The 27,041-nt window shown below is 39.4% G+C and overlaps 1 protein-coding gene across 1 annotated transcript in view; it reads right to left on the reverse strand.

Moving 5' to 3' along the window:
• The window catches only part of C1H1orf131 (chromosome 1 C1orf131 homolog), an 846,319-nt gene that overhangs the window by 270,480 nt on the left and 548,798 nt on the right, over positions 1 to 27,041 (reverse strand). The gene's annotated exons all lie outside the window — the stretch shown is intronic.

Below are 27,041 nucleotides of genomic sequence, written 5' to 3' on the forward strand. Positions count from 1 at the left end.
CCTCAAGGAGGCCCGTGTGTCTGTTGTTCTCCTCCTAGTATCCATGTATTCTCATTGTTTAGCTCCCATTTAAAAGCAAGAACACTCCATATTTGGTTTTCTGTTCCTGTGTTAGTTTGTGATATGGTTTGGCTGTGTCCCTGCCCAAATCTTATCTTGAATTATAGCTCCCATAACTTCCACTTGTTTTGGGAGGGAGCCGTTGGGAGACAATTGAATCATGGGGGTGATTTCCCCCATACTCTTTTTGTGCTCGTGAATAAGTCTCACAAGATCTGATGGTTTTATAAGGGGAAACCCCTTTAACTTGGTTCTTTCACTCTTTGCCTGCTGCCATGTAAGACGTGCCTTTCACCTTCTGCCAAGACTGTGAGGACTCTCCAGCCATGTGGAACTGTGAGTCCATTAAACCTCTTTTTCTTTATAAATTACCCAGTCTCAGGTATGTCTTTATCAGCAGCATGAAAATGGACTAATACCGTTTGCTTAGGATAATGGCCTCCAGCTCCATCCATGTTGCTGCAAAGGACATGATCTCATTCTTTTTTATGGCTGCATAGTATTCCATGGTATATAGGGTACCCTATTTCCTTTACCCCGTCTGCCATTGGAGGGCATTTAGATTGATTCTATGTTTTTGCTATTATACATAGTACTGCAATGAACATATGCATGCAGGTGTCTTTATGGCAGTATATACCCAATACATGGGATTTCTAGGTCAAATGGTAATTCCGTTTTTAGTTCTTTGAGGAATTGCCACACTGTTTTCCACAATGGCTGAACTAATTTACACTCCCACCAGCAGAATATAAGCATTGCCCTTTCTCCACAACCTCACCAGCATTTGTCATTTTTTGATTTTTTAATAATAGCCATTCTGACTGTTGTGAAATGGTATTTCATTGTGATTTTGATTTGCGTTTCTCTAAAGATTTGTGATGCTGGGAATTTTTTCATATGCTTGTTGGCCGCATGTACGTCTTCTTTGAAAAAGTGTTCATGTCCTTTGCACGCTTTTTAATGGGGTTCTTTTTTTGCTTGTAAAGTTGTTTAATTTCCTTATAGATTCTGGATATTAGACCTTTGTTGGATGCATAGTTTGCCAATATTCTCCCACTCTGTAGGTTGTCTGTTTACTCTGTTGATAATTTCTTTTGCTGCACAGAGGCTCTTAAGTTTAATTAGACCCCATTTGTCAATTTTTATTGTTGTTGTTGTTGTTGTTGCAATTGCTTTGGCATCTTTGCCACAAAATCTTTGCTAAGTCCTATGTTCAGAATGGTATTTTTTAGGTTATCTTCCAGGGTTTGCATGGTTTTACACTTAAGTCTTTAATCTATCTTGAGTTGATTTTTTTTTTTTTTTTTGAGATGGAGTCTCGCTCTGTCACCCAGGCTGGAGTGCAGTGGCGCAATCTCAGCTCACTGCAAGCTCCGCCTCCTGGGTTCACACCATTCTCCTGCCTCAGCCTCCCAAATAACTGGGACTACAGGGGCCCACCACCCCGCCTGGCTAATTTTTTTGTATTTTTAGTAGAGACGGGGTTTCACCATGTTAGCCACGATGGTTTTGATCTCCTGATCTTGTGATCCGTCTGCCTTGGCCTCCCAAAGTGCTGGGATTACAGGCGTGAGCCACTGCGCCCAGCTGAGTTGATTTTTATATGTAGTATAAGGTAGGGGTCCAGATTCAATCTTCTGCATATGGCTAGCCAGCTATCTCAGCACCATTTTTGAATGGGGAGTCCTTTCCCCATTGCTTGTTTTTGTTAACATTGTCAAAGATCAGATGGTTGTAGGTGTGTGGCATTATTTCTGGGCTCTCTACTTTGTTCTATTGGTATATGTGTCTATTTTGTACCTGCCCCATACTGTTTGGGTTACTGTAGCCCTGTAGTATAGTTTGAAGTCAGGTAATGTGATGCCTCCAGTTTTGTTCTTTTTGTTTAGAATCTCCTTGGCTATTTGGTCTCTTTTTGGTTCCATATAAATTGTAAAGTAGTTTTTTCTAATTCTGTGAAAAATGCCATTGGTAGTTTGATAGAAATAACATGGAATCTGTAAATTGCTTTGGGCAGTATCGCCATTTTAATGACATTGATTCTTCCTATCTATGAGCATGGAATGGTTTTCCATTTGTGTCATCTCTGATTTCTTTGAGCAGTGTTTTGCAATTCTCACTGTAGAGATGTTTTATCTCCTTGGTTAGCTGTATTCCTAGGTATTTTATTATTTTGGTAGTAATTATGAGTGGGATTGCATTCCTGGTTTGGCTGTTGATTTGGATGTTGTTTGTATATAGGAATGCTATTTATTTTTGTTTGTTGATTTTGTATCTTGAAACTTTGCTGAAGTTGTTTATCAGATCAGGGAGCTTTTGTACAGAGGCTATGTGGTTTTCTAGATATAGAATCACATTGTCTATAAACAGTAATAATTTGACTTCCTCTCTTCCTATTTGGATGTCTTTTCTTTCTCTTGCCTGATTGCTCTGGCCAGGATTTCCAATACTATGTTGAATAAGAGTGGTGTGAGAGATGGCATCCTTGTCTTATGCCAGCTTTCAAGGGGAATGTTTCCAGCTTTTGCCCATTCAGTATGGTGATGGCTGTAGGTTGCTATAAATGGCTCTTAATATTCTGAGGTATGTTCCTTCAGTGCCTAGTTTGTTGAGGGTTTTTAACAGGAAGGGATGTTGAATTTTATCAAACACTTTTTCTGTATCTATTGAGGTAATCATGTGGTTTTTGTTTTTAGTTCTGTCTATATGACAAATCACATTTATTGATTAGCATATGTTGAACCAACCTTGCATCCCAGGGATAGAGCCTACTTGACCATGGTGGATTAGCTTTGAGATGTGCTGCTGGATTTAATTTGCTAGTATTTTGTTGAAAATTTTTGTACCTATGTTCATCAAAGGTATTGGCCTGACATTTTCTTTTTGTTGTGTCTCTGCCAAGTTTTGGTATCAGAATGATGCTGGCCTCATAGAAAAAATTGGGAATTAGTCCCTGCTCCTCAATTTTTTAGAACAGTTTCAGTAAGAATGGTATCAGCCCTTCTTTATACATCTGGTAGAATTTGGCTGTGAATCCATCTGGTCCTGGGCTTTTTTTTTGGCTGTAGGCTTTTTATTAGCAACTCAATTTCTGAACTCATTATTGGTCTGTTCAGGGATTCAATTTCCAAGTAACTGCATGATTTTGAATGATTTTCTTAGTATTGATTTCTATTTTTATTGCACTGTGGTCTGAGAATGTGGTTGTTTCTATTTTTTCAAATTTTCTGAGTATTTTTTATGTCCAGTTGTGTGGCTGATTTTGGAGTATGTGCCATGTTGTGATGAGAAGAATGTGTATTATTCTCACATTCTTTTGGGGTGGAGAGTCCTGTAGCTGTCTATTAGGTCCATTTGGTTGAGTGTTGGCTTCAGGTCCTGAATATCTCTGATAATTATCTGCCTTGATGATCTGTTTAATATGGTCAGTGGGGTGTTGAAGGCTCCCACTTACTGTGTGGGAATCCAAGTCTCTTTGTAGTCTCTAGGAACTTGCTTTATGAGAGATGTGCAAATCTTCTGTTCCCTTGGACACAGAGAGGCTATTGTACCTTAGGTCTCAGGGGATAGGGAAGCCTGAGGAGAGAGAGAGAGAGATGGGGGCATAGCTGATTGGTGGAGCATACAGAGCACATTTATCAGTTAAGTTTGCCATCTTATATGGGTGCGGTTCATGATGCCCCAATATAATTATAGTAGTAACATCAAAGATCACTGACAACAGATCACCGTAACAGATATAATAATAATGAAAAAGTTTGAAATATTGCGAGAGTTACCTTTATCAAGTTTTGGCATGATATTATCCTAATTTTATTAATATATTAAAAGTAGTATTTCTTATGTAAATATCTTTAAAACAGGTCTAAAATAATTTATTATACATAATCTTTAAAATTTATAATAAAAAATGCTGAGGCTAAGGACATGAATGAAAGTGATGAAATAAGAATGTCACAACATTTTATTGTATTCCAGAAGGACTAAATGCAATAAATCAGGAATATGTAGCTATATAATACTTCAGTTTACATTCAACTGATATTATGGTCATTCAAAGGATCCGGAATGATTTAAATCCTGGTGAAAAGAAGTAGAATGCCATCTCATTGCCTTTCCAGTTTCTAACTTTCAGAATTATGTGGGAGATATGTGACATATTTATCTATATTAACTCAATATGCATATATCTGTACCATAAATTTTCTATATACTGAAAATGTATGTTCAGAGGCTAGAGAAAAATTTGTGTTCCATTCTTTACTGGAAATCAGAACACAGTAAAATAAATGCTTATTGGGTAAATGTTGTAACTTCAATAGTTCATTGCAACTATCATTTAAGCATCTCTATGTATCAGACACTTTCCATACATCATCTCACTTAATTAGCATCGTTATACAGATGAGGCCCAGAGAGATAAAATTATATGCTTGAAAGCATAAGCTTTAACTCGCTGGCAGAGTCAGTACTCAAAAACAGGCTCATTTAACTCCCCAAACTATGCTATTTCGCTTCACATTTTGCTCCACAGTGCTGCCTCTAAATGCGTCCTACTCCAATACAAGGACATATTTTGGCTGCTAGCAATCATTTCAAAAATCTGTATTTGAGTATGGAATGTCTGGGACTATGTGTAAACCGTAACAGTCATAGACTTTCTCGTTATACAGGTACCTGTTAATCACTGAGAACCAAGAAAACTTATTGTGAAATATAAGATATGAGAAACTACTTTTTCAGTAGACTTGAAAGCAGCACAAAGTATGGCAGAAACTCATACTTTTACAGGCTTATTGAGGCACTTTCAAAAGATGCTGTTAAAAATTAAAGGTATTTCATTTATCTCTGACATGCCAGATAAGAGAGCATGTCTGTTTTCTTTCTCAGAGCTCTCAACAGTTTCACCAAAACCAGAGGCAGATTTGAGATCAAGATCAGATGTTCTCCAGCTGACATTAATCTGCCCATCACTCAATTCTGAGCCAAAGCGACAGTATGACACAGACTCCTAAACTTATATAAACTCCAACGAGCTCTGAGGCAGGTACAACAGCTTTGCTCCATGCAGTAGCGAGTGGAACCTTTGGACATGAAACATGTCATATTCATAGAAAAGTTGCAGGGGAAGTTTCTGCTTAGTTCATGTCATAATAGAGTCATTTGTTTTGCCCAAACAAGTTGATTTATTTAGGGATTTATTGGTTTACCCAGGCCAAACACGTTGATCAAACCTGCTCTGAGCCCAGCAGAAATAGGCCATGCAGTTTAACAGTAATAGAGACAAAAATAAAACTTGTTTGAAGTCAGGTAGCTTGACTAATCACGGAAGGAATTTGTTCTACACTTGCACACACCCTTCATCAGAACTTGCGCTTAGACTCTTTCGTCAATTTAAAATTAAGAATGGCAGAGATTTTCCATTACAGATGGTTGAGTCTGTTCTTTTAAAAATATCTCATGACAGAGTTAAATATAGATCAAAATCACGTCAATATATAGTTACCAAGTTATGTGCAAGCACTATGCTTTAAAGAGAAAAACAACAAAAAAGAAAAAAGGCATCTCCTGTATTTAGGGGGTTGGTAGGGGTGCTTGGTGTATGAAGCCCTATTTCAAAGAGTATAAATCCATGGAGATCTTTTAAGAGACAAACTGAACTTCTAAATAACTATCTCTCTGGGTATCTTTCATCCAAAACACAGTGTCTGACCATCTAGTTTATTTTTGAAACTGGAGAAGAGAAAAAGGCCTAGAAAATTTCTGTCTCCTGACAAGAAAGTGACTAGCGCAGACTGCTGGCTCCATCTCACCAAGTCAGAAATGAAAGCAAAGCAAGGATTTGATGACTCAACATAAAAATTGTGAGAAACCTCAGTACAGACTAAAGGATTCATTACCTCGTGTGAGGAAGGGGATGACCAGTGGAAGCCTCAGCCTGGTGAGGAGAATGGACTGGGGTGAAGGGCAACTGAAGGAAAAGGCGGAAACATAAGAACGGGCTTTTAAATTCTAACCCTGCTTCTCTCCCGCATTGCCCTGGGAAGACCATCACGGAAGCAATTGCTGGCCATCTGGTATCTCAGGATACTACCCGGGCAGCCTCAAAGCCCTGCTGAGGTGAGGAGAGGCGCTGATGAAAACAGATTCTAGCTAATCAGACTTTTTCAAACACTCACACCTGCACCACCTCCCTCTCCAACCACCAAGACTTGCACATTACACTCTAAGTAGAGTGTCTCTTCCCAGTGCGCGGAGTCTATGACTTGAAGAGCACATCCCTGATCAAAGGAGTTTGCCTGTGTGGTGGCAAGAAGCAGGGCTGAGACCAGCCCCTTCCTGATCCCTGGTGCTCTCTGCCCTGAGGCTCATCTCTTTTATTACTTTACAGTCACCAAGAGGAACACAAATTAGGCCATGGGCTTTGGTCCTTCCCTAATTGGAAAAATAATAAAACTGAATTGCATACACTACCTGAATTTCGAAAGCAGAATTGTTAGTACAGATAGGCTCTGAATTTAAAAATAAGCAACAAATATCCTCACGGGAGATATTAGTAATATGAAGCTGGTAGAAAAGGTCAAAGAAAGAACAAGTAGAAATAATAGGTGTGAACAATATAATAAAGAACACAATAGATAATAATAACTAGCATTTATATATTATTTACTATGTACCAGGTAATGTTCTATGTGCATTCATATACAGTACCAATACATTTAGCTCCCACAACAATCCTCCAAGGTAGGTACTATTATTATTTCTACTTTTCACATGAAAGAATTGAGGCACAAAGAGGTGAAGTAAATTGCCCCAGGGGAAGCTAGGATTTAAACACAGATACTGTGGTTCTGTGAAACAAATAGCAGATTGGATAAAGCCAAAGCAGGAATTAGTAAGCAAGATAAATAGAAGAGAGAAGAGAATAAAGGTAAGTGAAATGAAGTGTAGCAGTGCCAACATCTGGAAAATAAGCAAAAAGAAACAAACTAAGGAGATAAAATATTTGAAGCTAATGATGGTAAATTCCGCAACATTAAAGATGGAAGACTGGAGATTTAAAGGGCTCAGAGAAGGCTAAAGAGGAGAGAGAAGGAAAAACCTGTACCTAGATATACTACAATGAAATGTAAGAATAGCTGGCTAACACGGTGAAACATTGTCTCTACTAAAAATACAAAAAATTAGCCAGGTGTGGTGGCGGGTGCCTGTAGTCCCAGCTACTTGGGAGGCTGAGGCAGGAGAATGGCGAGAACCCGGGAGGCGGAGCTTGCAGAGAGCCGAGATCGCGCCACTGCACTCCGGCCTGAGCGACAGACCCAGGCTCCGTCTCAGGAAAAAAAAAAAAAAAAAAAAAAAAAAGAGAATAGCTAAGATGAATACAACATTTAAAACCTTGTTTTTCAAAGAAAAAAGAATTAGATTGACATATTTTATCGGAATGTTGGACACAGGAAGGTAATGAAGTAATAGAAATGCTAAAGAAGTATTTTGTGCCTAGAATTTTATATTCAGCCAAACTCTCATTTAAATGTGTGTAATAATAATATTAAAGATAGTCTCAGGCATACAACAGGTTTGTCACACAAAAAGTTATTTAAAAAATATTACTGGAGGCCAGGCACGGTGGCTCACGCCTGTAATCCCAGTACTTTGGGAGGCCGAGGCAGGCAGATCACGAGGTCAGGAGATCATGACCAAGCTGGCCAATATGGTGAAACCCCGTCTCTACTAAAAAATACAAAAATTAGCTGGGCGTGGTGGCGGGCCCCTGTAATACCACCTACTCAGGAGGCTGAGGCAGGAGAATCGCTTGAGCTAGGGAGGCGGGGCTTGCAGTGAGGCAAGATCAGCTACTGCACTCCAGCCTGGCGACAGAGTGAGACTCCGTCTCAGAAAAATAAATAAATAAATAAAATAAAAAAATAAAAAAATAAAATTCCTGGAGAAGCAGTCAAATGAGAAAAACTCAAGGGAATGCTGCAATAGATCGAAAATATAGAGAATGAATTGATAATCTGATAAAAAAGGAAGGGCAAAAATTTTTTGAAAAACATTTTTTAAAACCTCACAACTAAAATTGTATAAGAAATGTGAGAAGCTAAAATGCTTGTCTGAGCGGAAGATATAGATGCAGATAAGCCTAAGAAATCAATTCAGTTAGGTTAAGAAAAGGACAATCATCATAAGACAAAAAGTAACAAAAGGATAACACTTAAACCAACAGAAGAAAATTTGATCCAACCAATGAAATATAAGAAAGAAAATTTGATCCAACCAATGAAATATAAAAAGACAGTACTAGCTGAGTGCATTGCTCACACCTGTAATCCCAGCACTTTGGGAGGTGGAGAAGGGTGGATCCCTTGTCTGGCCGACAGAGTGAGACCCTTTCTCAAAATAAATAAATCAATCAATAAAACAAAAATTTTAAAAATAATGAAGTGAAAACTGTTACTAAAGAAAAAGAAGTTCATGGTTAAAGGAAAAACAGTTCAGTTTAACAGCAATACACACACACCTCATGGGCTAATTATTTTGGTGATAAATTCCACCAACATTTCAGGAAGAAATGATGTTAGTTTTACACAAATTTATCCAGAGAAATAAAATATGGAAAGAAGAACCACTCCCCAATTTGTCTTGTGAAGCCAGCGTTGCCTTGATACCCAAACTTGAAAAAAGAAATCCAAAAAAAAAAAAAAGAGAGAGAACAAAGAAAAATTAAAGGACACTTTTTTTTTTTTTTTTTTTTTTTGGAGATAGGGTTTCATTTCTGTCACCCAGGCTGGAGTGCAGTGGCATGATCTTGGCTCACTGCAGCCTCAACCTCCCTGGCTCAAGCCATCCTCCCACCTCAGCTCCCCAGGAAGTGGAACTATAGGCCCAAGCCACCACGCAGCTAATTTTTGTATTTTTTGTGGAAACAAGGCTTTGCCATGTTGCCCAAGCTGATCTTGAACTCCCGAGCTCAAGTATTCTACCTGCCTTGGCTCCCAAAGTGCTGGGATTACAGGTGTTAGCCACCGCGCCCGCCAACACTCTCTTTTATAAAGACAAATGCAAAAATCAAGACTTGTCATGAATTGTATGTCTATAGCCTGTACTGTTTAAATTACTTTAACTTTATAGTAAGTCTTGATGTTTAGTAGAGCAAATGTTAAACCAAGCTTTCACTACAGAAATAAACAGAAATTTATAGGCGCTCATTATCCTTTTAGACAAAGCTGTATTTGCTTTGCTGTTGTTTTTGTTTAGGATTTTTGCAACTATTTCACAAACAGAAACAAAAATATTGAAATTGTTAATTGAAATTTCAGTTTTCCTTAGTCCCTGGCAACTCCAAGTACTGTTGCTGTGAATGAATGTTCTTTTATGAGACTCTTGGTGCGTGAATGTACCAAGAGTGAAACTGCTAGGTCAGGAGATATACACAGGTTCAACTTCAACAGATAATGACAAAATGTCTTACAAAGTGATTGAACCTCACTTGCAGAGGGCACATGGGCCTAGATGGTCACAGGTAACGACATTTTACCATTGTGTACTGTGTGTGGGCTGCTATCTTCTCATCTAGGAATGTAAAACAAGACTCTCTTTTGCTTTCATCTTTTCCTCATGACCAACTCTGTGTTCTCTACAGTTCTCTATGATTCACTTTGTGGTTACAATTTCTGAATCAGTTAAAGTTCTTGTGTGGCAAGCAATAGAAATGGACTCTAACTTAGATAATAAGAAAGAATTTAGCAGCCAGCATCAAAATTAATGATGAACAATGAGTCCTTGGGGAGAACAGGAACCAGTGCAGTTTTAGGGATTTTATCCTTGGGAAGTCAAGCAAATGACTCAGCTACAATCATTTTTCCTGCCAGGGTGTGTCTGTTTCAAAGTCAAATTCCATAAGAGATAATAGATTGATTTAGGATTATATGGCATAGAGAAGAACAAGTGCCTAAAGGAAATGATATTGAGCATGGCAAAACAACATATTACATAATATAATAATATAAGAACATCTAACAATACGTTCTAATATAAGCACTTTTGGAAAAATAAAAAAATCCAGAAAATGGGGAGGATAGGAACCTACCATGTCCCACTAACAAAAGATATTCACTGTTATTATTTTTCTAAATAATGTTTTCATCAATAGATTAGGAAAGCTGCCGTAGACAATTTGGAACAATTCAAATGTATACAGAAAATTGAAAAAGCCAATAAATATATAGATATAAACAATCTTTACATTTTGGTGGTATTCATGCCTTCATTAAAGATCTTAAAGTCGGCCAGGCACAGTGGCTCACGCCTGTAATCCCAGCACTTTGGGAGGCCAAGTCAGGTGGATCACCTCAGGTCAGGAGTTCGAGACCAGCCTGGCCAACATGGCGAAACGCTATCTCTACTAAAAATGCAAACATTAGCTGGGCGTGATGGCACATGCCTGTAATCCCAGCTACTTGGGAGGCTGAGGCAGAATTGCTTGAACCCAGAAGGTGGAGGTTGCAGTGAGCCAAGATCGTGCCGTTGCACTCCAGCCTGGGCAAGAAGAGCAAAACTCTGTCTCAAAAAACAAAAAACAAAACAAAACAAAACAAACTTAAAAGTTTTTTTCTGGCTGGGTGCAGTGGCTCGCACCTGTAATCCCAACACTGTGTGGCCTAGGTGGGAGGATCACTTGAGGCAAGGAGTTTGAGACCAGCCTGGGCAATATAATGAGTCCCTATCTCCACAAAAAATTTTTCAAAATGAATTAAATTAAAAAAATATTTTTTCTAATTACAAACATAATACATGCTGGGTTATACTACAGAAATACATACAATATGAAACAAACATCTATAATTCTGACTCCCAGAAAAAATCACTGTTAAAAGTTTATTTTTTTCCGTCCTTTCTTTATATGCATATATTGTTACTATTTTAATGAAAATTGGACTCTATTTTTCTTAAATTAAATACTATCTTACTTTTATGCCACTGAACTCTCTTATCTTGAAAACATCTCCAGGTTAGTACATATAGTTCTAACCTCATTCTTTTAACAGCCCTGTATTATCTTACTGAATGAATACACCATAATTTGCTGAACTAATCCTACTGATGGACATTTGTTTCAGGTTTTTCACTATTCCTATTTCAGTAAAAAATCCTTGGCCATATATTATGCTGACTTGTTTTTCTGAATCAGTATTTCCATAAAAATGCACGTATTTAATAGATTGATATCATAGCATATGTGAACTTACATCTTGCTTTATAAGTTTGCATATCACAAGCTTTTCAAATGTTATCAAAATCTGAATAATTATATTAACTCATGAACCGTATATTAATATTTCATTTCATACAGGTGTCATGAGTTAATATAATTATTCCCACATTTGAGAGTTTTAAGTTATTCTCAAGTATGATTAATAGAAGTAATCCTGCATTGAATATTTCTGTATCTAAAGCTTTATTTGCATCTCTTAATAATTTTAGGGGAGATTGATGGGAGTGAAATGGTTGGAACAAATAATAAGAACATTAAAACAAACTTTTTTTAAAAATACTTTAAGTTTTGGGGTACATGTGCAGAACTTGTAGATTTATTACATTAAAACAAACTTTTAAAACTTTTAGATTCAGGGGTATATGTGCAGATTTGTCACATGGATATACTGGGTAATGGTGAAGTTTGGGCTTCTAGTGTACCCATCACCCAAACAGAGAACATTGTATCTAATAGGTAATTTTTTTAACTCTCACTCTCCTTCTACCCTTCTACCTTTGGGGTCCCCAGTTTCTATTACTTCCATCATTATGACCATGTGTACCCATTGTGTAGCTCCCACTTATAAGAACATACAGTATTTGATTTTCTGTTTCTGAGTTATTTCACTTAGGATGATGGTCTTCAGCTGCATCCATGTTGCTAAAAAGGACATGATTTTATTCTTTTTATGGCTGTATAGTATTCCATGGTGTATATGTACCACACTTCATTTATCCAATCAACCATTGATGGACACTTAAGTTGATTCTGTGACTTTGTTATCATGAATAGTGCCTCAATAAACATACGAGTGCAGGTCTTTTTTAATATAATGATTTCTTTTCCTTTGGGTAGATGCTCGGTAGTGGGATTGCTAGGTCAAATGGTAGTTCTATATAGGAATTTTTTAAGGCTCTTGACATATATCTATAAATCACTTTGCAAAATGGTTGTAGAATTTGGATTCCATTCACCAATATATGTGCATGTATTGCTTGAACCCTTATCATTGATTTTACTGTTTTCTTTTTCTTTTTCTCTTTTTTTTGAGATGGAGTCTCACTCTGTCACCCAGGCTGGAGTGCAGTGGTGCGAACTTGGCTCACTGCAGCCTCAACCTCCAACGCTCAAGCAATCCTCTCACCTCAGCCTCCCCAGTAGCTCAATCACCCCACTCATTTTTAAATTATTTGTAGAGACAGGGTCTCAGTATGTTGCTCAGGCTGGTCTTGAACTCCTGGGCTCAAGCTAGCCTCCTGCATCAGCCTCCCAAAGTGCTGAAATAATAGGTGTGAGCTACTGCACCCAGTAGATTATACTGTTAATATCATTTTCTGTGCATAGCTAAAAACATAAGTATGATTATACTGTATCATTTATTCACTTAGTATAGTAATATAAAAATTTGCCACTATGTTTCAAGTTGTTGGTAATTTTTTTTCATATTATACCACATAGGTAGACCATGATTTTGTTCATGCCTTTAGTGATATTTAGACAATTTCTTGATTTGTTGTTACAAATGATGGAAGTCTGAACATCTGAAGACATTTAAAAATGTTAAAGTTAGCATGATTCTCTTGATAAGTGGACCAAAGCAATGTCCTAGAGGATAGTGATTATGAACAACATCTCTGCAGACTGAATTCTTGCACAAAGCTGTTGAGCTGACAGCCTTGACTTAAGAAGTATGTTCTGGTGTCCCTGTGAGGTAAAAGTAAACTACTTCTGATGTTCTTTTCTTATTTGTGGAAAGAAAAATGAACCAGTCAGATCAATGGCTATAATTTCAGATGCTGGGGGCTGTGTTGATTTACTTGAGAAAAGAGACTCTACCTAGAACACCTGCAATTGGAATCACTGCCTAATTAACACTCTCACCGTCCAAGACTCCTTTTGCACTGGCCAAAGAAGGAAGTTAAACAGGGATGTGCTAAGAATAGTCGTTCCTGTTTCTTGCAAGTCTTTGATGATGGTAATAGCCTCAGATTTCTCTAGGAATGTAGTATTGCTTTGGCTTTGCCTTTTGATAGGAAGAGCTTCAAAGATTTCCACTTGGTCCTTCCTACAATTATAGTATATATTTCACAGATCAGAAGGTCAAAGTGAAAATTCTGCCAATTGTTGAGGACTTGTATTCCAACTATATATTTATTTATTTAGGAAGTGACAATAGAATGGGCTAAGAGCCCTATTGAGTGCACCATGAGGCATACAAAAAACAAAACAACAACCCTGTTCATCACCTAATCCCAATAAACTCCCACACTTACCAGTTGACCATAGTAGCTTCCTGGATCCCAGTTAGTCTGTGCCATAATAACCCTGGTAAATGAACACAAATCCCTAAGTGGAAGCCTAGGAGGATAATTTAAAGAATGCACTAGTGATGTTATTGCTGGTGTCTTCTTCAAGAATATCTTATCATGCTTTTTCTTCAAAGACCTCTAAGTCCTGAATTTATTCAGGAGGAGAATTAGATGAGAGACAGTGTTGTTCAACCAAGGAGGCTCACATGAGGCTCTATCTGCTAGGAACTTAGTGGGCAATTTGGTCCTAGGGTCTATGTAATCTAGAACCATTCTGATTATTACTCTTACCCTGCTGTCTATTATAATAACTATGCCCACCTTGCTTTTTAAGTTATTATCCCATAAACCTCACTGAAACCAAAAAGCCCATTTCAATGGCAGAATCAACTATCTGTACCCCCAGACTACTAAAAAGAGTCCTCTTATTGGACATAGTTAATGATGGCTGAGTAGACAGATTTGATAAATCCATTCTAACATTCCCATATTCCCTCCTGTACTTAGTAGAAAAAAATTTCTTGCAACATTATTACATTTTGTTTTTGGCTACCATTGAGTCCTGATTTTAGATGATCAAATACATAAACTACTAGAGTCACTCACATCTGCTTGAACACCTTTCAGTAAAGGTGTTCGATCTTAAATTATTCCCCTTTGCCTCGTCTAACACTCTAAGAATGCATTATCATTGATATTCTTCAGGTTCTTGCCATATAAATAAACAAAATTGTTTTGTTTTATGAGCCTTCTTCTTTAGAGTTTGACTTTATAATTGGCCTTCATGTGCCTGATGCAATTGGCCCTAATTGTAGATACAAAGGCTAATTAGTAGCGATAGAAATGGGGCATGAGACAATTTGGCCACCCCCTACAAGGTACGTGTCTGAAGCAAGGTCGTGATAAGATCTTCAAGCAAAACAAGAATAGCCTCACTAGATGTGTGGGTTGGCAAATTCCAGCTTGCAAGGAATGCGCAGTGGAGTTTGGAGTAACCTAAGTCACCCAAATTCTCCTCTCTTTCCTCATTTCAATTCTCCTCTCTTTCCTCATTTCAGCATCTTCCACTCTATCCCAATCACTGCACTAATTTTGTACGAGATCTGGTAATGCTGTAAATACAACTTACTCTGCAATATTATAGTCCATAGGTTCAAATTTTGAGTTTGATTTTGTCACTTCAGTTCTGAGGCTAGTAACCTAAATGATCTCTTAGCAGTTAAAGCCAGCCCTTAGTTTTCTGTTTGGAGCCAACAATATTTATCTTAAGCTTGTCATTATCTTTCTTTAAAGTCCAGCAGCACTTAAGGAAACATGCCACTTGTCCCCCAAAACCTTCCTTCAATGGGGACTTCATTACAGTTGGCATAGGAAATAACAATAACTCTTTTGCCTCTATATGCTATAATCTACCTGAGAAACACTCTGAATCCTCAGTGTCTTCAGATCCAACTAAGCGCAATAATCACTTCCTTGAGGATCTGTGCCCTGAAACTCTTCTTCATAACACTTTCTATACCAATTAACAGTTTTTCATTGCAACTATGCACTCCTTTCTAACTAGTTTATCAGAAAAGGAATTTATTCAGGGATTTGAACTGATCTAAATGGAAAAAGTAATTTTGATAAGAGGAAGATGCTGTTTACCCAACCACAACTCTTGAAATCTATTCATGTGACTTTATACATAGAGAATATTCTGAAAATGCAGTTGTTAGCTTCCCCTCTCCCCCAAAAATGGCAAAACAAATTTATGAAGTAAAGTCCATTCCTCATTGCTAATTTCCTTAAAGGCTAACATCCTCCTACCTTAGCATTTAAAAAATTGTATGAAAGTCATCAGTGAGGTCCTTAATTCTCTGTGTCTATCAGTTACCTACATGCAGATATCTTTTTCTTTTTGTCTTCTTTTCAATCCAAAGTTTGTGATATCTATTCTTGGGCACCTGGAGAGGTACAATTTCTTGGAAAATTCCTCTTTTGAAAGGAATTTTTATACCACTCAATGGAAACAGAAATAAAAATATCACAAATGATACCACAAACCACTGTTCCCTGAGTTCAAGATCCTTTTAGTTTATTTCTACCCTAGTTCACAGTCAATATTTTCTCCATAGTTATGGACAAACAGCAAATACAACCACCACCATTATACCACAGATACAATTGCACGGTAAAGAAAAGGAAAAAAAATGTTAATGTAAGATGCAGCAGGCAAAGAAATAGAGGTAGAGCCTATAGTTCTTCTTTGTACAGCTGATCTTGAGGCTATAACTGATATTTTCCTCTCCTACCACCTATTCCATGGTTTGCTTATCTCTGGCTCACACTAAAGCTGGTTGAAGTTCTTTGCTTGATGGGGCAATGCACACCTTTATTTCTTGGGGGCTTGAATCCTTAGTGGTTCTGCCTGTGATGGGTTGCTATAGTCAGCTGATAATTTTCACCATGTATACAACAAAGGACCCCTGGGGATCTCTTGTGATCCAGCTGTACTTCTCCCAGCTTCTATTGTGAAACAGTGATCCTGTTTCCTTTCCTTTTGGTAGCCAAGGTCAGTTAGCAGGTGTCTGCCTGCTGTGAAGCCCCCACTGCCCTGCACAGGGTTTCTTAGTTTCATAGCTGCTACGCTATACGCTATTGACAGTTTGGATTGAAAAATTCTTTGTTGTGTGTGGGAGGTTGTCCTGTGCATTGTAAAATGTATCCTTGGCTTTTATTCACTAGATATTGGTAGCGACCCTATTCCCACTCCCCAGTTGTGACACTAAAAAGGTCCCCAGACATTGCCAAACATCTTCTGAGAGGAAAATCACCTTTTGCTGAGAACCACTGGGTTAGTGGTTTGAAGAGCCCTAAAGGGACAAATGAGGGTCTCAGGTCAGTGTTACTTCATGAATGCTCTTCTTCCCTGTTCTATCACTTCTTCACCAGGAAAGCCTATGCTTGGAATGGTGAAGATCCTTCAAATTGCAGTCACACCAGGACTACTGAAGGGCAATTTACCAGGAGAGTATGAAGGGGTGATTCATTCAAGGAAGGGATGCTAAGCAGAATTGCATATTAAGCAATACACTTGTCATGGAAAACTCGAGCTCTAGAGAGAGGAAGGAAAAAAATCACCATACCCCAATATTAAAAAACATTGTTAATATTTTTCTAAATAATGCTTCCACCTTTATAATGTATACTTATTGTAAACAATTTGGAAAACAAAAATGAAAATAACATTTCTCATAATTTTATCATCAGAAAAATACACATTTAACATTAGATATATTGCGGCCAGGCGCGGTGGCTCACGCCTGTAATCCCAGCACTTTGGGAGGCTGAGGCAGGTGGATCACAAGGTCAGGAGATCAAGACCATCCTGGCTAATACAGTGAAACCCCGTCTCTACTAAAAAATACAAAAAATTAGCCGGGCATGGTGGTGGGTGCCTGTAGTCCCAGCTACTCAGGAGGCTGAGGCAGGAGAATGGCGTGAACCTGAGAGGCGGAGCTTGCAGTGAGCTGAGATCATACCACTGCACTCCAGCCTGGGCGACAGAGTGAGACTCCGTCTCAAAAAAAAAAAAAAAAGATATATTTGCTTTAACCAAAGTTAAAACCTATACATTCTATTGTAAAAGTAATACTTGGTTACCGTCATATCCAAGAATTATAGGAATACATACCTTAGAAAGTGAATGTTCTTTCTATTCCTGATCCCCAGATATAACCACTGTTAACATTTTGCTGTATTCTTGCCCATATTTTTTTCTACATGTAACCCAAATTACAATTTAAAAAATTCATGAATAGCTCCTTACTCTAAATATTGTGTTGCAACTTGCCCTTTTTTCTGATGAGATATCTTGAATACCTTTTAATGTAAATATGTAAATTTACCTCATTCTTTTGAAAACCAGTATTGTATTCCACTGTGTGAGTATAACCTAATTTACTTAATGTATTGGTGGACATTTAAATAATTTCCAATTTTTAGATGCTATAAATAGTGATGCTAAGAGCATCTAATATATGTGGTCATATACGGTATCGTTAAAACTAATATAAAACAGTAAAGGCCAGTTGCAAAATATAAGAATATAGTAGAACGAGGAGGGGAGGGGTATGTGACTTTCCAGAGATTGAGCCATATTATAAAGTTATAGTAATTAGGCCAATGTGTTGTTCGTAGAAGGGTAAGCAAACAGACCACTGGAACACAACAGGAAACCTAGAGACAGACCCATGTATAAACAGCATATCTGTTGTTACAAATCAGTGGAGAAATGGTAAAATATTCAATATGTGGTCCTGGGACAATCATTTACCAGTATATAACACCAATTCCAAGTGGATTCATGATCTAAGTGGAAAAAGAAAAGATTTAAAAGTTTTATGAGAAAATACAGGGTAATACTATTATAATTTTGATATAAGACAGAGTTGATTAAATAAGGCATAAAATTGGCCGGGCGTGGTGGCTCACGCCTGTAATCCCAGCACTTTGGGAGGCCGTGGCGGGTGGATCATGAAGTCAGGAGATCGAGACCATCCTGTCTAACACGGTGAAAGCCCATCTCTACTAAAAATACAAAAATTAGCCTGGCGTGGTGGTGGGTGCCTGTAGTCCCAGCTACTCGGGAGGCTGAGGCAGGAGAATGGCGTGGACCCTGGAGGCGAAGCTTGCAGTGAGCCAAGATCATGCCACTGCACTCCACCCTGGGCAACAGAGCAAGACTCTGTCTCAAAAAAACAAAAACAAAAACAAAAAAAAAAAAAAAAACAAGGCATAAAATATACAAGTTGAAAAGATTGATACATTTGATTATATTAAAAATTTTAAAACTTCCTTTCAACCAAAGTTATTATAATAAAATTAAAAGGCAAGATACAGATAGGGATAATATATTTGCATATCATTTATTCATTTGTTCTTTCAACAAATATGTGGGGTTTTTTTTTCTTTTTTTTCTTTTTTTTTGAACCAGAGTCTCACTCTGTTGCCCAGGCTGGAGTGGAGTGGCACAATCTTGGCTCACTACAACCTCCGCCTCCCAGGTTCAAGCGATTTACCTGCCACAGTCTCCCAAGTAGCTAGGATTACAGGCACATTCCACCATGCCCAACTAATTTTTGTATTTTTAGTAGAGACGTGGTCTCACCATGTTGGCCAGGATGGTCTCGAACTTCTAACCTCAGATGATCTACCTGCCTTGACCTCCCAAAGTGCTGGGATTACAGGTGTGAACCACCACGCCCGGCCTCATTGGACAAATGTGTACTGAGTGTGCAGTATGTACAGATGCTATCCTAGGCAGTGGAGATATTGCAAAGAGAAAAACAGACAAATCCCTATTTACATGAAGTTTACTTTCTGGTGGAAAAGGCAGTAAGTAAAATAGTAAAATATACTGTATGTATGATTTAAAAGAAAACATGGAAGGCAGATAGGAAGCGCCAGGAAGGACATGGGTTGCCATTTTAGATAGGATGGCTAGGAAGGTGTGCTAGTTTTCTATTGCTGCCATAACAAATTATCACAAACTCAGTTGGCTTAAAGTAACACAAATTTATTATCTTACAGTTTTGGAGGTCAGCAGTCAGAAAAGGGATTTACTGGGTTAAAATCGGTGTCCGTAAACCTGGGTTTCTTCCTGAGGTTCTAGGGGAGAATCTGTGTCCTGACATTTCCTAGCTTTTAGAGGCTTCTTGCATGCCTTGGATTGTACCCCCTCCACCTCCACCCCAGCCAGCAATCTCATCACTTGGATCTGTTTTCATTATGACATCTCCTTCTCTCTCTTGCCTACCCCTTTCACTTGTAAGGAGCCTTGTGATTACATTGGGCCCTCCTGGATAATCCAGGATAATCCCCACCTTAAGATCCTTAAATATAATCACATTTGCAAAGTCACTTTTGCCATTAAGATAACACATTCACAGGTTCTGGGGATAAGGATGTGGACATCTTTGGGGGACATTATTTGGGGTACTACAGAAGGCCTCAATGAGAAGGTGACATTTCATGAAGGAAGGACATTTCATGACATTTCTTCATAAGGAAGAAGGGAGCAAGAAATCTGTGGGAAGAACAATTCACGCAGACAGTAGATGGTGCAAAGGCCTTGAGGCAGGACCATGCCTAGCCTGTTTCAGAACAGAAAAGACGACAAAGCAAAGTTAGCAAATAGTAGATAAGAAAAAGGTAATGGAGTGGTGGTGAGGGCCACATTACGTAGGGCCTTGTAACAACTGTGACCTTTACTCTGAGGGAGATGAGAGTCCTTGTAGAGTTTACTTAGTGTAGTGACATTATCTGATGTATGTTTTAATGGAATCACTCTGCCTGCTATGTGGAAAAATAGCTGAAAGTTAATTAAACTTGAAAGTGGGAGACCAGTGTATCAATTATGTATTATTGCATAACAAGCCATCCCAAAACCGAAGAACTTTAAAACAATTTATTATTTTCATGATTCTTTGGGTTGGCTAGATGGATCCTTTGCTCCATGGTGGGGATTGCTGGGTTCATCATGCAGATGCACTCAGGAGTGAGTTTGGCTGTGACTGGGATGTCCAAGATGGCTTCACTCATGTGTCTGGTACCTCAGGTGGGTTGTCTGGAAGGAACAGGGGCTGTTTAGGCTTCACTTGCGAATGGGTAATCAGACTCCTCATGTGGTGGCTCAAAGTTCCAAGAGAGCTAAAGTAGAAAGCGTCAAGTCTCCTTAAGGGCTAGGCCTGGAACTGGCTCAGAATCATTTCTTCAAATTCTATTGGTCAAAGCAAGTCAAAAGGCCAGCCCAGTTTCAAGGGAGGAAATGGACTGCATCTCAATGAGGAGGATTGACATCTGTATATAGTTAGGAGGCTATTGCTCTATTTCAAGTGAGAGATGATAGTAACTTGAGTTAAGGTACTAACAGAATTTGGGGAGACTGGTTGTAATATGAATATGTTTTTAAGGTAGATCCAAAAGGATTTTGGTAATAAAAAGTATCTTAGTCTGTTCAGGCTGCCATAACAAAATACCATAGACTGGGTGGCTTAAACAATAAAAGTTTATTTTCTCAACAGCTCAAGACTAGAAGTTGAAGATCAGGGTACCAGCATGGTTGTGTTTTGGTGAGGACTCTCTTCCTGGCTTGTAGATAACCACCTTCTTGCTCTGTCTTCAAATAGCCTTTCCTTGGTGTACGGAAAGAGAAAGAGGTCTTTTCTTATGAGGCCACCGATCCTAATGGATCAAACCTTTCTTTGGTGCATGGACAGAGAAAGAGAACTTTTCTTATAAGGCCACCAATCCAATCCTAATGGATCAAAACACCACTCTTATGACCTCATTTAACCTTACTTATCTCCTAAAAGCCCTGTCTCCAAATATAGTCACACTAAGGGTTAGGCTTCAACGTGAATTTGTGGGGGAGGGTGGTCACAATTCAGTCCATAGAAAATGGGGTATGGAATAGGAAAGAGAGGAGTCAAAGATGACTCTAGTGTTTAGTCTGATTTGCTGGAAGAATAGAAATTAACTGAAATAGGGAACACTGCTGAAGAAGTAGGTATTGGAAGATGGTTATGTTCAGTTTTAGACATGTTAATTTTGAGAAGCATGTTAGACACTCAAGAGAATATAGTAGGCCAGGCGCGGTGGCTCACACCTGTAATCCCAGCACTTTGGGAGGCCAAGGTGGGTGGATCACGAGGTCAGGAGATCGAGACCATCCTGGCTAACACGGTGAAACCCTGTCTCTACTAAAAAATACAAAAAAATTAGTCAGGCGTGGTGGCAGGCACCTGTAGTCCCAGCTACTCGGGAGGCTGAGGCAGGAGAATGGTGTGAACTTGGGAGGTGAGCCGAGATCGCGCCACTGCACTCCAGCCTGGGCGACAGAGTGAGACTCTGTCTCAAAAAAAAAAAAAAAAAAAAAAAGAGAGAATATAGTAAATAGGTAATTTGACATGAGTTTGGACTGGATATATGAGTTCTCTGAACTGAAGATATAAAGTGGGGGAATTGTCAGATTATAGATGGCATTTAAAACCGTAAGAATGGGATCAACAAGGCAGTATAAGTGTAACAGAGAAGAGAGGAGGACTTCTGGAGCAATTCAGAGTTTGGGGAGGTGAAGAGAAACCATAAAAGACTGGGAAGTGGCGGCTATTGAGGTATTATAGAAGGACAGTCAAGAGAATGTGGTTTCTAGACACAGGGAATGACAGCTGTTTTAAATGCTGCTTCAGGGTCAAGTGAGATGAGGAGTAAGAATTGACGATCAGATTTAGCAATGCGGAAGTCATTGCAAAATCCCTAGATTTTGACAAGAGCAGTTTCTGAGAAGCGATGGGGTGAAAGCCTGATGAGAGATAGATCAAGAAGAATGGGAGAAGTAGAGATAGTCAATGTTTGCATCCTGTATGGCACCAATCACATTGTCAGGCATAAACCAGGCACAGAAATATTTGTTGAAATATTGTCAAACCTATAAAGTACTTACATACTTTTTTATTATGGAGTATTAAAAATAAACAAGCTGGCCAGGCGCGGTAGCTCATGACTGTAATCCCAGCACTTTGGGAGGCCAAGGTGGGTGGATCACAAGGTCAGGAGTTTGAGACCAGCCTGACCAACATGGTGAAACGCCGTCTCTACTAAAAATACGCACACAAAAAAAAGTAGCTGGGCATGGTGGCACACGCCTGTAATCCCAGCTACTCAGGAGGCTGAGGCAGAAGAATCGCTTGAACCCGGGAAGCAGAGGTTGCAGTGAGCCAAGATGGTACCATTGCACTCCAGCCTGGGCGACAGAGTGAGACTCCATCTCAAAATAAATACATAAATAAAAATAAAAATAAACTTAAGCCATATTGTTTAATGCTTTTCCTTAATAACATTGAATTATCTATATATTTACATGTATATAGTAACTTTACATATATTTACAATATATTTACAAGACTTGAAAGGAATGTTTCCCAACACTTTAAAAAATTTGTTCTAATAGCTTCACTGAAATATAATTCACATGTAACTCATCATTTAAACTGATCCAATAATTTTTAGTATATTCACAAATAGGTGAAACCATCACCCTAGTCAATTTTAGAACACTTCCATCTCCTCACAAAGAAACCCCACATCCTTTAGCTATCACCCCTCTACCTCACTGTTCCATGACCCCTAGCCCTAGGCAACTACTAGTTGAATCTACTTTCTATCTATAGATTTGCCTATTTTGGACACTTTGTATTAAATGGAATCATATAATAAGTGGTCTTTTGTGACTGTCTCCTTTCACTCTGCATAATGTTTTCAAGTTTCATCCACGTTGCAGCATCAATAGTATTTCATTCCTTTTTATTGCCAAATGATATATCATTTTATTTATCCATTTATCTACTGATAGACATTTGGGTTATTTCTACTTTTTGGTTATTGTGAGTAGTGTTGCTATGAACATTTGTGTTCAAGATAAATAGTTAACAGTAGAATTGCTGGGTCATATGGTAATTCTACGTCCAACTCTTTGAGGAACTGCCAAATTGTCTTCTATAGTGACTGTACCATTTTACATTCCTACCAGCAATTGATCAGGGTTCCAATTCTTCATATATTCACCAATTATTATTTTCTCTCTTCTTTTTAAATATAGTCATCCTAGTGGATTTGAAGTGATATCTCATTGTGGTTTTACCATCACTCTTCTTCAATATCAGCTTCTCTCTCTTGTGTTATAAAACTGGAACATCATTTTCTCCTACTATATCCTAGCATTGCTTGAAAAATAAATCTTTGAATTTATTCACCATAAAGGTAATGTGTACACTTCACAATATCACTCTGGATCCCATAGATATCTTTTAAATATTATGGTTATCTTTTAAAAAACAGGAACTCCAGATTCTTACAATTCCCCATGATCTCTTCTACCCCAGGATTTAGTTATTTATGTAATAACTAAATAAGGGAAATGCTGAAACAGATAATCTCTTAATTATGTTCTTCTCTTTACTCGATTATATGATTTTCTTTCAATATCCAAAACCAGTTTTTTTTAATTTTTTTTTTATTTTTGAGGTGAAGTCTTGCTCTGTGGCCCAGGCTGGAGGTCAGCGGCGCTATCTGGGTTTAGTGCAACCTCCACCCTCTGGGTTCTAGTGATTCTCCTGCCTCAGCCTCTGGGGATTACAGGCACATGCCACCACACCCAAATAATTTTTGTATTTTTTAGGAGAGTGTTTCACCATGTTGGCCAGGCTGGTCTCGAACTCCTGGCCTCAAATGATCCAACTGCCTTGGTCTCCCAAACCAGTTTTGATATGCGATTTTTCTCTTAATCTAACGGTGACAAATGAGAGGATTTATGAACTGAATAACAACCATGCAACTGAAAGGCTTAGAGCTTCATTCAGAGCCAAATATAGGCAATTAGAATGCAACTGGAGGCCAGGCACAGTGGCTCACTGTAATCCCAGCACTTTGGGAGGCCTAGGCAGGTGGATCACTTGAGCCCAGGAGTTTGAGACCAGCCTGGGCAATATGGCGAAACCCTGTCTCCACAAAATAGAGAAAAAAAAAGTAGCCATGCATAGTAGCATGCGCCTGTAGTCCCAACAACCTGCGAGGCTGAGGTGGGAGGATCACTGGAGCCCGAGGAGGTCAAGGTTGTAGTGAGTGAGCCGTGTACTGCAGCTTGGGTGACAGAGTGAAACTGTTTTTTAAAAAAAAAAAAAAAAAAAAAGCAAGTAAAATCAACATCAGAGATAAGATGTTACTAAAAATCTTTACCTTCCTCTCCCTGACTTGGGGTGGTAGTCTTACTTTAAAAACAAACAAAAAACTGTTTTGCCAAGTACCAAAACTATGTTTACATCTGAAGCAATAAAACAAGGAGACAGGGTAGGGATGCAGGTTGTTACAGACATTGAAATCTATTTCCTGACAAAGGAGTAGCTACAAGCTGGGACACCTGGGGAAGCCTGGGGTAAATGCATATGCAAATAAGTGCTGAGAAAGTGCTCCTGGGATTCACCTCCCTTAAATACTTTCAGAAGTCATTATAGGTTATGAAACTTAGTGTTCTAATCATCATATTTACGGGAAAGAGTGGAAAGCAGTTCAGGTAACATAGCTGTAGTTGAACAGGGTAGGGCAGTAGTGGCTGGAGAAAGAAAAGAAATACAGTTGATCCAGGCTTTGGAAAGTTGAAATCTTGGGATGTGCTATTCCAGGAGAGTTAGGAAAAATACGCTTTCCTTCAATTATGGTACGGTAAAGTAAGTATTGACTCCGAAAATGTTCATAAGTACTGGCTTCCTTGGATCTAGAGGGAGTCATATTAAAATGGCTAGATTTGTATCAGAGCTGTCTTTTTTTTCTTTTTGGCATGATCAAGTCGTTTCTAATCAGAGTAGGGGGAACACTGGTAGATGAGACGTCACTCAAATTCATGACAATTATTTGTTCAACATCCACAAAGCAAGTAGCCCAACAAGCAAGGTCCCCAGGAGCCTACTTTATCCTCAAGGAATCTGCTTAGTTAATTCACGTATTCCCAGAGCTGCAGAGGTATGAGTGGTGGTTACCTTCCTGCCAGAGCAGAACGTGGCTTGTAGTTACTGCCATATTCTAGCCAAGTTATTTCATTTACTGTTCCTTTGTTCCTAAATTAACAAGGAGAAAAGACTGTATACAACACATGACTACAATATAAAGGTTATTTAGAGAAAGCTTAAAATGTACTTGTGTTTTCTCTACTAGGCCTAGGGCATCCCACTTACCAAGCCTTGGCCTAAGTTTCTCTCTAGACGGTGCTGAATTGCCACCTAGTTACCCATCCTGACGCCAGTGAGAGGTGACAACATGCTAGCAGCCCTCGCTCTTGGCACCTTCTTGGTCTCGGCATCCACTCTGGTGGTGCTTGAAGAGCCCTTCAACCTGCCACTGCACTGTGGGAACCCCTCTCTGGGCTGGCAGAGGCGGGAGCCGGCTCTCTCTGCTTGCCAGGAGATGTGGAGAGGCTCTGGCAGGAACCGGGGCTGCTCACAGGCCAGCGGAAGTTCTGGTGGGCGCGGGCTTCGCTGGCCCGCAGAGCGGCCAGCAGGCGCCGCTGGCCCAGGACAGTGAGGGGCTTAGCACCCGGACCAGCAGCTGCGGAGGTTGTGCCTGGTCTCCCAGCACTCCGGGCGCTGCGCTCAAATTCTCAACGGGCCTCAGCTGCCTCCCTGCAGGGCACGGCTCAGGACCTGCAGCCCGCCATGCCCAAGCTCCCCCTCCGCCGCGGTCTCCCGTGCGGCCCAAGCCTCCCTGATGGGCGCCACCCCCTGCTCCATGGCGCCCAGCCCCATCGAGTGCCCAAAAGCTGAGGAGCACAGGTGTTACTCAGGACTGGCGGGCAGCTCCGCCTGCAGCCCTGGTGCAGGATCCACTGGGTGGTGACCTGGGGAACTTTTATGTCCAGCTGAGGGATGTAAACACACCAATCAGCACTCTGCATCTAGCTCAGGGTTTGTAAATACACCAATCAGTACTCTGTGTCTAGCTCAAGGTTTGTAAATACACCAATTGGTACTCTGTATCTAACTAACCTAGTGGGGACTTAGATAACTTTTCTGTCTAGCTAGAGGATTGTAAATGCACCAATCAGCACTCTGTCAAAATGGACCAATCAGCACTGTCAAAATGGACCAATCAGCTCTCTGTAAAATGGACCAATCAGCAGGATGTGGGTGGGGTCACATAAGGAAATAAAAGCAGGCGGGGCGGGGAGGGGGGGGTTCTTTTCTGTATTGTGGAAGGTTTGTTCTTTCTGTCTTTGTGATGAACTCTTGCTGCTGCTTACTCTTTGGATTCATGCTGCCTCATGAGCTGTAACACTGTGAACCAAGGTCTGCAGCTTCACTCCTGAAGTCAGTGAGACCATGAACCCACCAGAAGGAAGAAGCTCCAGACACATCTGAACATCTGAAGGAGCAAATTCCAGACACACCATCTTTAAGAACTGTAACACTCACTGCAGGGGTCTGCGGCTTCATTCTTGAAGTCATGGAGACCGAGAACCCACCAATTCTGGACACACCAGGAACGTGATTCTTCAACAAACGTTGACGGAGGCTTACGTGGGGCCAGACCACGGCACTGAAAAGCACTGGGGCTAGTGGGGGAACAAAGTCTAGATATGGCAGTAGCTGCCCATAATGAGAGACCCACAGTTTAGTGGAATACACCTATTACCTTTCATTTTGTTTGTGTGGGAGAGAAGTATGGTATTTAATATTTAATTGAGCAGTTATATGTGAAAGAGCATCTTCGTGAGCCTTAACTCCTTTCATCCTCAAATAACCCTACAAGGCAGGTATTCTATCCCTATGTTACAGATAAGGAAACTGAGGCAGAGAAATTGCATGGTTCATCAAGGTCAC

Source organism: Macaca thibetana, chromosome 1 (assembly GCF_024542745.1).
Source record: "Macaca thibetana thibetana isolate TM-01 chromosome 1, ASM2454274v1, whole genome shotgun sequence".
NCBI lineage: Eukaryota > Metazoa > Chordata > Mammalia > Primates > Cercopithecidae > Macaca > Macaca thibetana.